Source organism: Phyllostomus hastatus, unplaced genomic scaffold, assembly GCF_019186645.2.
Source record: "Phyllostomus hastatus isolate PE091 unplaced genomic scaffold, TTU_PhHast_1.1 phas_contig_80, whole genome shotgun sequence".
In the NCBI taxonomy this organism is placed as follows: Eukaryota; Metazoa; Chordata; class Mammalia; order Chiroptera; family Phyllostomidae; genus Phyllostomus; species Phyllostomus hastatus.
Genome location: NW_025333960.1, coordinates 48,586,296 through 48,597,068, shown reverse-complemented (window position 1 = coordinate 48,597,068; position 10,773 = coordinate 48,586,296). Strand labels below are relative to the sequence as shown.

Sequence of the window (10,773 nt, the reverse complement as noted above, 5' to 3'; positions counted from 1 at the left end):
ATGACGCCGTGCGTGTCCGGCCCCAGGCGGACCATCTCATGAGTGCTGAGAGGAGGACAGCTTCTAGCATTTGCAGTGAGAGGCGCTGTGACCCGCCTCAGCCCCGAGTCTGGAGAGGTATCCTGCAATAAATGTTCTCGTCAATGGGGCGGAGGGGGTTTCGGAGAACTGTTTTTGATCAAAGCATCCTGTCTTTCAGTAACTCTGGATCATGTCAAGGAATTGCAATTCAGTGTAGCAGGTGGCCTCATCCTAATTAAGAGGTTATTGATGATCTAATATGCATGGATGCTAGGGTAAGCACAGTCTGGCTCTCTGGGAAATTTTTCTTTTAAGTGAGAGGTTATTGTGATTCAATACCCATTTCTTGTGCCAAAAATGAAGCTTTGTAATGGGAGCCCAGATTCTTGAAAGTGTGAAAATGGCATTTAGCATGTTTTAGGACTTCTGGGATGGATTTCCCTGGTCCCAAGGAGTGTGGCAGGGTGGGACGGGTTGGGGTCGGGGAGGGAGGCTCATTGTTAGGGAGCTGCTTGCTCTTGCCGAGTTTTCCTATCAGCCAGAGATGCCTTAGCTTCTTCACACCTTGGGTCTCCCGCGCCAGGGCTGGGTTAGAGGCAACTTCTCTGTGGCCTTAGTGGGGACCAGGGCCAAGGAGGGGGTCACGAGAGAACCCTGCCTGTGTGTCTCATCCTGGGTAAACCACTGGGGCGACTCCTTCAGACGACAGTGTTTGAGTGGCAACAGTTTTCTGCCTAGGGGTCAGGCAGGAAGGGGAGGTGAGCCTGTGCCAGCTCCAGGACATTTGCCGTTAGGGCCCCTCCCTGCAAAGGAGGGCTGCGGGTGAGTAGCGAGAGTCTGCGGTGGGGAGGGTGCACAGAGAGGGAGTGGAGCCAGGCCCGGTGACCCCTGGGTCCCACCCTGACTGTTGCTTTTTACAGACATACCCGCCCCTCCAAATCCTCGGCCAGATTTCCTGAAGTGAAAGCCTGTGTGTCTGCCAATGCATTGTTTTTCTTAGTGCTTTTGTTTCCAGTGATAATTCGTGGAAGAGAGACCCATTTTCAGTGTACACACGGATGGAGCACCCTCGGGTTGTGTAAATGGCAGCTGCAGTGGGCAGGGAGTCGGGGGAGATGGTGCTAGAATTAGACTGAGCCTCTGCTTTTCTTTTTAGAGGTTTGAAACCTTTTGCATGATTTTACTGGAGCCCCCAAAACAATACAGCTATCATTGGAGTCTGTCTCTCCCTTTCACGTACCTACTGCACTCTGCATTCCCCATCTTGCTTCACACACTTGTGCTTCATAAATGATTCTATTATCATTTGCAAGTGAACAAGTGTATAGATGTACATCTGCATATGTGTGTGCATGTGTACATGTATGATCGAGGTCTGTCCAGATCATGCATCTAGCCATGTAATATGAAAAATAGAGACGTTTATTGAAGAAGATACCAAGATCCAAGAAACATTGAACATAGGACAACGATGCCTCAGTCCTTTTCAAAGTAGACACCTTGGGACCTCACACAGTTCTTCAGTCACCATTAGTTGCCCCATCGTATTTTCCTGAATCTCATTGATAGTCTGAAATCTCTTCCCTTTCAAAGGTGATTTTAGTTTTGGGAAAAGGCAGAAGCCACAGGGCACCAAATCTGGGCTGTAGGGGGGCTGAGTCACCTGGGTGATTTGATGTTTTACCAAAAAACTCTGCATGAGAGGTGATGCATGAGCAGGTGCATTGTTGTGATGAAGCTGCCAGTCACCAGTTTCCCATAGCTGTGGCCTTCTGAATCATCCCAATAGTTTCCATAGGAATGCTCAAGCTTCATGCAAAATTTGATGCAGATCCGTTGTTCTACTTGCTCCATCATTTTGAATGTGACAGCCACACAGTACACATGCTCACTCAACAGTGTCTACCACCGCCACTGACTAGTACAGTGAAGCAGTCACTGTTCACGCATGCTCATTCCAGCCTACTCTCCTTGGCTGCCAGGTTACATCGATGTCACAGAAACCATTCTCGTTATGTTGATAATGGTTGGATTTTTACGAGACAGACCTTGTATGTATATACACACACACATATGTGAATATTTCATGGACACTTGGCATAGATTTTTTTAAGGTTGAAGAGTGAAGATCTTCAGAGAGAAATCACAGTAGAGAAAAGTACTCAGGTTTGGCTACAAAGAATAATTTACATAGAATCATGAGGAAAATTGGGGAGGGGGAACTTCCCCTTTAATCGCTCTAATCACTTCATCCTTCACTCAGTTCCTACTGATCGCCCGGCTGCAGACACAAGCAAGCTGGAAACATCCCTGTTCTTGTGGGCCTCACAGTCTTGTAGGAGAGACAGGCCTTACTAACTAAACAATGTTTACGCCTAGTGCCGAGAGTTACCTGGTGTTTGAATGCATGTACAGGGAAGGCATGGGTTGACCTGCTGAGTCCAGGTTGCAGAGAAGGTCAGAAAAGAAAGGCTTTCTGGCAGAAGTGGCTGCCAGGATTAGATCTGAAGGATAAATTGGGACCAGTGAGGACCATGTGAAGGAACACATTCGAGAAGGAACAATGGGAGACAAAGGAAGCCTTTTTAGGAGTGAGAGATGCCCTTTCTTGTTCGGCTCCCTGCCATTCCTGCATTGCCTTGTGCTGTGCTACCCAGCAGTGGATGACATTTTCAGTGTGACTCTCCAGTCCCCGAGAATATCTACAAAGGGGCGCTTTACAAAGGCACGGTATGGGGGCTATTTCCCTGGAACGTATTTTCATCAGACATCATTCCATGTGAGACCCGCTCCACAATGGGCATCTCAGCTCATTGTGCTTGCATAACTGGGGCTATTTTCCTCTGCCTACGCCATGTGCAGAGAACAGGACACGTGGAATCCTTTGTTCCAGCACTTGTGCTGGTAGTGTCTGAATCGGGTGCACTCAGAGTCCGACATTGCTGACGTAGGGCACAGCTCAGCCCCTCTGTCCAAGCGAAAGCCTGGAGAAAAGCATCTTCCAAGCTATATGTTGAGATATTAGCAGGGGTTATATGAAAAATGTTTTGTGGTAACAAACTCAGTTCAGGTAGTGTTTTCAATGGCAGAACTTTTCAGAGCTTTAATATATGTCTTAGCTTTAGAGAAACAGAACCAATAGGATGTGTATGTGTGTGTATATCTACACATTTTTATCACATATACATATGTAGCACATATTATGTATCTATGGATCTGTGTTTTATGTCTCTGTATGTCTGTCTATCATCAATGAAGAGATTTCTTTTAAGGAACTGGCTCATGTCATCACAGAGGCCGGTAAACACAAAACCTTCAAAGTGAGCCGTGAGGCTGTGGGCCCGGAGAAGAGCTGATGTTGCAGCTTGAGTGGAAAGGTAGTCTGCAGGCAGACTCCCCTCCTCCCATGGGTCAGCCTTCTCTCTTAGGACCTCCGGCCGATGGACCAGGCCCTCACATGTTATGGAGAACAATCTAGTTAACTCAAAGTCTGCTGATGTCAGTGTTAATCTCTCTGAAACATGCCTTCCCAGCAACATCTAGACTAGTGTTTGACCAAGCGTCTGGGTGCTGTGGCCTATCCCAGTTGACACATAAAGCCAACTCCCACAATGCGCTTAGAGGTCTTTGCAAATCTCTGAAAGGGGAACACAGTACATAGCCCTTTCTCCCAACTTATCTAAGAAGGCGTTATTTGCAGAACACCTATCACACATTGGGGAATATTGACCTTGAGTCATAATTCACAATTTTTACTTATCCCAGAAAATCAAAATCTGGCCAAAAAAAATACATTAGTGTATATAATGTATGTAATATGATTAAACCATTAGCTCATATGTTTGCTTCTGTATTTTAAAACAATGTGATGCAAATGTAAATTTAATACTTGTGTGAGACTTACCTTATTGGTAGATTTTAAGTAATTTGCATGCTAAAATTCCATGCACCACACACATTACTAGAAAAATGTTCTCACATTAGCAAATTATAGGGGAATATATGTGTACATCTGCTTTAGTAATAAGGATGCAGATGATTCATACTTGAGCATAGCTCATACGTGCCAGAATAGTTTTGGAAAATTATAGCCTAAAAAATCATAAATATTCATTAGTACATAGTGTGGGGTTAAAAACAACCCACAACAAACTAAATTGATAATGACGAGAAAAACTAACAATAATTTGCTATTAAGAAGCAAGAAGAGCAGCAATTAAAAACATCATTGCAAGCAACATTCTGTGGCAGATGATCAAAACTGTCACACAATTTGAGCTTGCTCTAGCAACAGAGTTTAGCCCAGTCCGATGCTCTCTCCTCCACGAGACAAGCTGTTCTATAGACTCAGACAGCGTGAAAATAAAGAAACCGTCATCATGCAAGGCAGTACTGGTAATAAATCCGGATCCCTCCCCCAAATCATGGGAGTTCGACTGTTGCATACGCACATGCGCAGTAGGAGTCTTGCGATGTTAGTAAAATACTGAATCGGAGCCATGCCGGAATTCTCTAAACTCTAAAACACATTCACGTTAGTCTCAAGATACCAAATTTAGCAGAACATATATAGGCAACTATTAATGAGTTAATCTCACTCAGGCATTTAAAAAGAAGTTTTGGATGGGGGAGGGTGGAATCCATGAGGAAGACCTGTGGGCCCCCCAGTGAGCGGTACTTGGAGGACTGCTGCTGGGGGGTTGGGCAAACAAAGGAATTTATGAACATGTGCAAGACGCCGAAAAATAAATTATATTTCCATTCTATAGAGCATCAGTAGAAATGTAAATTTCAGGAATGAAATCAATAGTTGTAAAATTTACATTTTTTTTAAAGATTTTATTTATTTATTTTAAAAGAGGGAAGGGAGGGAGAAAGAGAGAGAGAGAAACATCAATGTGCGGTTGCTGGGGACCTGGCCCGCAACCCAGGCATGTACCCTGACTGGGAATCAAACCTGCGACACTTTGGTTCGCAGCCCGCGCTCAATCCATTGAGCTACACCACCCAGGGCTTGTAATATTTACTTTCAAATATACCCAGTATATAGGCAATATATGAACAATCTGTGCTGCTGTGAATTTCCATCCATTGTTGTGTGTTTTAAACACAAGTACCCACGGTACCGTTAAGTTCCCTAGTAACTTCCATTTCCCGGTTGTCACCATGGAGGATGAAGCATATCTCCTTCCTAGCTTCATTGCGGGCAACGAAGAAGTGGTCTCGATTTTATCCCAGGTTAAATGCTCCATCCTCACACCATCGGGAAGGGTAACATTCATTCCAAAATAAAATGTTTGTGCCCCCTGAAGTTTCCACCAGCTCTCTGAGCCTTTTCCAAGGAAGATATTTGGTGGGTTTTATTTTTATGGGAACCACTGTTAATTTCAGAAGGACTTCAGTTTATGCAATTCTGGCAGATGGGTTTTGCTCCGAAGAAAAAGGGTAGACTGCCTGTGTAAATTTGGAAGAGAAGCGGAGCGAGTAGTGAAATGCGCCGTTACGTGGGGGAAGACTTCCTACAAGAGACTGCAAAGGAGACACCGCTGACAGATGAGATCCTGTCGGTCCCGCCTGAGATCTCCCTGCGAGGCTGGGACCTATCCATGCTCCCCACTCACCTTCGCACCCCCAGCCCCCAGTGGAGTGACTGACGCTCTGTAAAGATCTGCTGAATGAGTGAGTGCCTGAGCTGTCTCGTCTGCTGAGATAAGTCAGTAGCATCCGGCTCCGGGGACTCTGACAGTTCTGGAATCCGAGGGTGGCTGGGTCTGTCTTCTTTGCTGATCTCATCACTTTCTGCCCTTAGATTCTTGCTATTGCTCTGGGGAATCATTTGCTTTCCCCTTCCTGCCCATCAAACCCAGTTTAATGAGCTCTTCCTGTTCAGCTGTCTTCCTGCAACGAAGTCATTTCCTCTTCCACAAAAGGTTCATGCTCCAGGCTCATGGGCTTGGGCCACTGCGCTCGTTAATCAGAATTCACTGATGAGCCTGTACTGGCCCTCTTGGTTTGACCACCTGCCGATGTCGTGCTCTGCCCAGATTGTATTCACTTGCCACACTCTATTTTGTTGCATTAATTGCGATGTGTGGTGTGGGTTTAGGAGGGAGGGGACAGTGCTGGGACTGGGGTGAGGCCAGTGAGGCACCTAGGAGGCGCACACTGTCTGAAAGTCCGTACTCACCTCACTCCAGTCCCAGCTCTGGGAGGTGGAAGGGCGGGTGAGTGTGAGCATGAGCGTGTGAGTGTGTGTGTGTGAGTATTAGCAAATGTGTGTGAGTGCATGTTAGTCGTGGCTGTGACTGGGTTGAAGGTAACATCCAGATATACATCACTGGTTTTCCCAACAGTTGCTAAGACTGTCTTCTATACACCACAGGTGCTCAGTAATTACTGGCTATGCCCAAGTAGAAAATTACCCAAATTACAAGACCATACTTCATCTTCCCAGTTGAAAGAGCTAGAAAAGAATCACGTGACTTAGGCCAGTTTGAATATATATATACTTATACAGGGGTAGATGTGAAATGTCTGCTTTAAATATACTTTACCTTGAATTATGCAATGCACTTTAAATGTTAGGTAATTTTTCTGTCTTCGCCCCATAAAAAACAGTTTTATCAGGTGACCTTCATAAGAATCTAAAATTAGCAGTTTCCTCGTATTACAATGGGGACGATAATAACAATACATGATTTATAGGGTGGCTGCGAGGGTAGAAACAGTCAATGCAAATAAAGGACTTTGAACAGTGCCTGGCATGTTATGGGGTCTCAGCCAGGGGTGGCTACCTGTCTACACGTGTGTGCATGGATGCGTATGTATGTTTCTAACTCATGTGTCCAACTGAAGAAGAACCTTGTTATTCAACGGATATGATCCTCACAGTGGGAAAGACAGTTAGGGTGCAAAATCCGGGTGACTTCCTCTTTCTGAGGGGCAGGTGTTCGGGGTGCAGCCTTACCTTCTCTGCTCCACTTTCGAAAAGACCTGAATTCAAATCTCATGAATTGGAGCCGTGGGAAAAGGCAGTTGGAAGACAAATGCCTCCAACATGACAATGACTCGCTGTGCCAATACGATTCCCTTTATTTCTAGAATTTGTCCACAGCTTTTGAGTGACGTTTCATCCCTCTTTTCATGTTTTTTCCAAAGCAAAGAGCCTATTTCTTATTTCATTACAGTATCCACTTTGCTCTTCAAGACTGAGCGGTTTTAGGTACGTTGAATTCAACTGGATTTATTTGAGAAGTTCAAGCACTAATTTATTTATTCCATTTATTTTTACAGCATGCCCATTACCCGGGGATTCTAGGCACATATAAATGACCTGCCGGGCAAACAAGGACTGGTGATGGATGGATAGTGAGCAGTCAGTCTCAGAAACATTCGTCAAAAGGGCTTTTGCCTTCCAGAGTGGCTTTTGAAGCTAAGTCAAAAGTCTGGTCTTCCCGTTTTCTTGGGCCCTGATATTTTAGGCTCACGCTCCTTGTGTTTTTACGTGACACATGCAAGACGAGTCCCTGAGCAAGGCCAGAGTGGGTAGAGAGGAGCCCCGTGCAGGGCAGGGGGGCCCCAGAGGTGAGGGGTGCCCCCCAGTCACCTGCGAAGGCCTGGGCTCTGTCCCCTGGAGGTCAATTTATTTTGTGATTCATGAAGGAGAAGGCTTTGGGGTAGGTGATCCTGCGTGTCCTTGAAAAATCATTTCGACCTGTATTCAAGGAGGAAAAAGAAAAGAAAAGGTGCTAATGCCCACCAAGGGGAGGTAAGCACGCAAGAGAGGAGCCAAATCCACGATCTGCGGAAGGTTCCCACTCAGGAGAAAAAGAGTAACACCGAAACGATCAGCGAGGAACCAGAAGGGCACCACTGTTCCTCTCTTCAAGCCCCGCCTTGGCGGAGGAGAGCTGTTAGGACGCCACACTGTCCCCGTCACTTGCTGTGGGCCTTCGAGCAGGTCACGTCACCTCTCTGGACCTCTCTGGACCTCTCTGGACCTCCATTTTCTCTTCTGAAAGATAAGGAAAGTTGGTCTGCAAGGAAGATTTTCAGAGTGTCCCCCGGGAGCCCAGGGGCCACCAGGGTTTAAGGAGGAGGGGCGATGTGGGGGAGGCCACGCCAGTTAGTCGACGTGGATTTTTTTTTTTTTTCTGTTGAAAGGAGGAGTTCTACTGGAAGAAATACACTCGAAAATCAGTCTTCCCGGTGAGTTCTCAGGTGCTTTCCAGTTCTGGACTTTTCTGCAGCCGAGCTTTTCCTGCCAACACAGCTGCCTTTCATTAGGGTCTAAACATGACGTTTTGGCAGCCTCTCCCCCAGGGGCCGGGAAACAAATTGCCACGGTCACCCTCTTCAAGGCTGTTTTCCTACCAGGTCCTTGAGAGGGTTGTACCTGGGGGCCATTGGTCGTTTTCTCAGTTTGATAGGGCAAAGTGGCTGATTTTAGAGAAGCAGCCACTCCACAGTGTGGCTTTGAATGGGCCTTTCAGCCCAAAGTGCTCTCTGAATGGGAATTATTATTGCAGCAGGACTAATCTCTTTGTACAGAAATAAAAGGCAGGCCTGGCCCTGTGCCGACAGTGGCCGAATATCAGCCAGCTTTAACTCGGAAGGAGCAAGGAACACGCCGGAGGTCAGGGGGCCACAAATAAACGACAGCTGAGCAAGAGGTGGAAGATGGAACTTTGCCGTTTGGAAGGCCCTCGTGGTTGGGACACGGGCGGGTGGAGACGCCCGACAAAATGAATGGGCAGAGCCCAACTCAGCTCCCGGCTCCCACACATGGCAGAGGCACCTAGAAGCTACCAAATGGGTCACCAAAGGCTTTTTGGTTTTCTTAGTCATCAGGACAGAGCCCCATGGTGCTTCGCCTACCCCCCTAGAGCAGAGGTTTTACAGATTCCACCCGGCAGCTGGCAGGAAGCATCCCATCTGCTGCCCCATAAATCCTCATTATTAACTGCGCCCGAGCCGAGGGTGTGGATAAATGGATTCGCTGCTTGCTCGGAAAGCAAACCAGAACCCGTCCTGCATTCCCTCCTGCTTGCTGGGCCATTGGTCAATGACTGAGACTTCTACCGTTGGCTAAACTTTTCGGCTTTCTTGAAATTTTCCATTTCCGTGACCGATAGCCCATGGCCAAGCTGATTTCATTTCCTGGGGATGCACAGGCAGGGAAATTGTTTTGGGCTCTGATGTCATGGGGTGGGGGTGCAGGGTTCAGCTGGACCAGAGTGAGACTTGGTCCTAAGCTCAGGCTTTGCAGTTTGTTATCTGTGAAACTGGGGGAAGATGAGTCCAGCTCTCTGAACCTCATTCCTTCATCTGTAAAATGGGGATGCTAGAACTTATTCTTCCTATCTAGCGTCATCGCTCCGGGGATCCGGCAAGGCAATGAAGCTTGTGAAAATCCTCCAGAAAGCTTTACGACGTGTATTAATGAAATGCTTCAGTGAACAGTGAATGCTCATTAAGTACCTGTTTAATGAAGGACTGTAAAGATTGTAATGGATAATTAAAGAAAAACGGCATTTGTTTTATTTTTTCTCCCCCTTCACTCTTTTGGCCACTGCCCTGGTTTAGATGCTCAGCAGGGGATTCCACTGGACTCCCGGGTAAACCTTCACCCTGCCCGCTGCTCTATCCCTACTGGCCTCCTTTCCTCCTGGGCACTACTAGCACACGTGTGTCCTTTCAGAGACTGACGGCCCCTGAGCCTGCCCCTCCCCTGATTAAACCCTTCTCCTCACACCCAGCTCAGCAGTAAGACCGGAGGCCCGGCCCCTTAGCTTCACGCACAGGTTCCTCATTCCTGCCCTCACCCGTGTCTGCAGCTTGTTTGAAGCCCCAGCAGGGTTAAAGGGTTGCACATGTCCCGTGAATGAGGCCGCCCACGTGTACCCTGCCTGCCAGTCTGGTCCGACTGGGGGATTCTACCTGGTTTTCCGGCGTAGGTGTCTATATACCAGCTCACCTTTCCAACCCTACAGAGAGGGTTCATCAGCCCCTCCTCTGTGGGACCTGGTATCTTTCCGACTTCTCTTCTTGTGCTTCTCACTCTTGTAGGACTAATGCAAATACACAGAGCCGTGGTCTCTCCGGAGAGGGATCTTGCCCTTGACCCCTTGCCCCAGGGCTCTGCAGAGAGCGCTCTCACCAGACTCCTCACATGGGGTTTGACTACGGAAAAGGCGGTGCTCTCAAGGGCTAAGAAAAGGCACGTCAGGGTTTCTACACCGACAGCCCTGTTCAATGGGTTGGATTCCTCCTTTTATTTCACATCCGCCCTCTGTTCTTTCCTCTTTTTCTTCTCAATATTTGTCAACTTTCCCGCTGAAAAAGTTGTCACTGCGATCCTGTCGTGTAGCGTGTCCTCTGCTCCTGAGCTTCAGTGTGAAGACAGAGATGGGGCCACCCTGCAGTCATGTGGGGGCCGCACACCAGCGGCCCCGGGTCCCTCCTCACTCCCTGCTTAGCGAGTAGTATGTGTTCACTAACAAGGACTTCTTTTCATAAGTCATTTACATCATTTAAATACATAGAATGATATATACATAATATATGACCTTTTAGTGGTTATGTTTCCAAAAAATGAAATTACTGAAGTTTTCTGGATAAGGGGGTGCTACTGTGTTCATGTATATACAGGTTGTATGTAACATTGGCTATTAATGTACTCGTGTATTATCATTATTACCCTGGCTTGTCAGATAAGGGTTCTCAGGCTCAGAAAGGTTCAATAACATTCCC

General features: G+C 47.1%; 1 non-coding gene across 1 annotated transcript; it reads left to right on the top strand.

The window, feature by feature from the left end:
• Positions 1–4,253: 4,253 nt before the first annotated feature.
• On the top strand, positions 4,254–4,377 carry LOC123826472. The gene has a single exon (XR_006787052.1). It is a non-coding gene; the product is annotated as a small nucleolar RNA SNORA28 (small nucleolar RNA).
• The last annotated feature ends 6,396 nt before the right edge of the window (positions 4,378–10,773 follow it).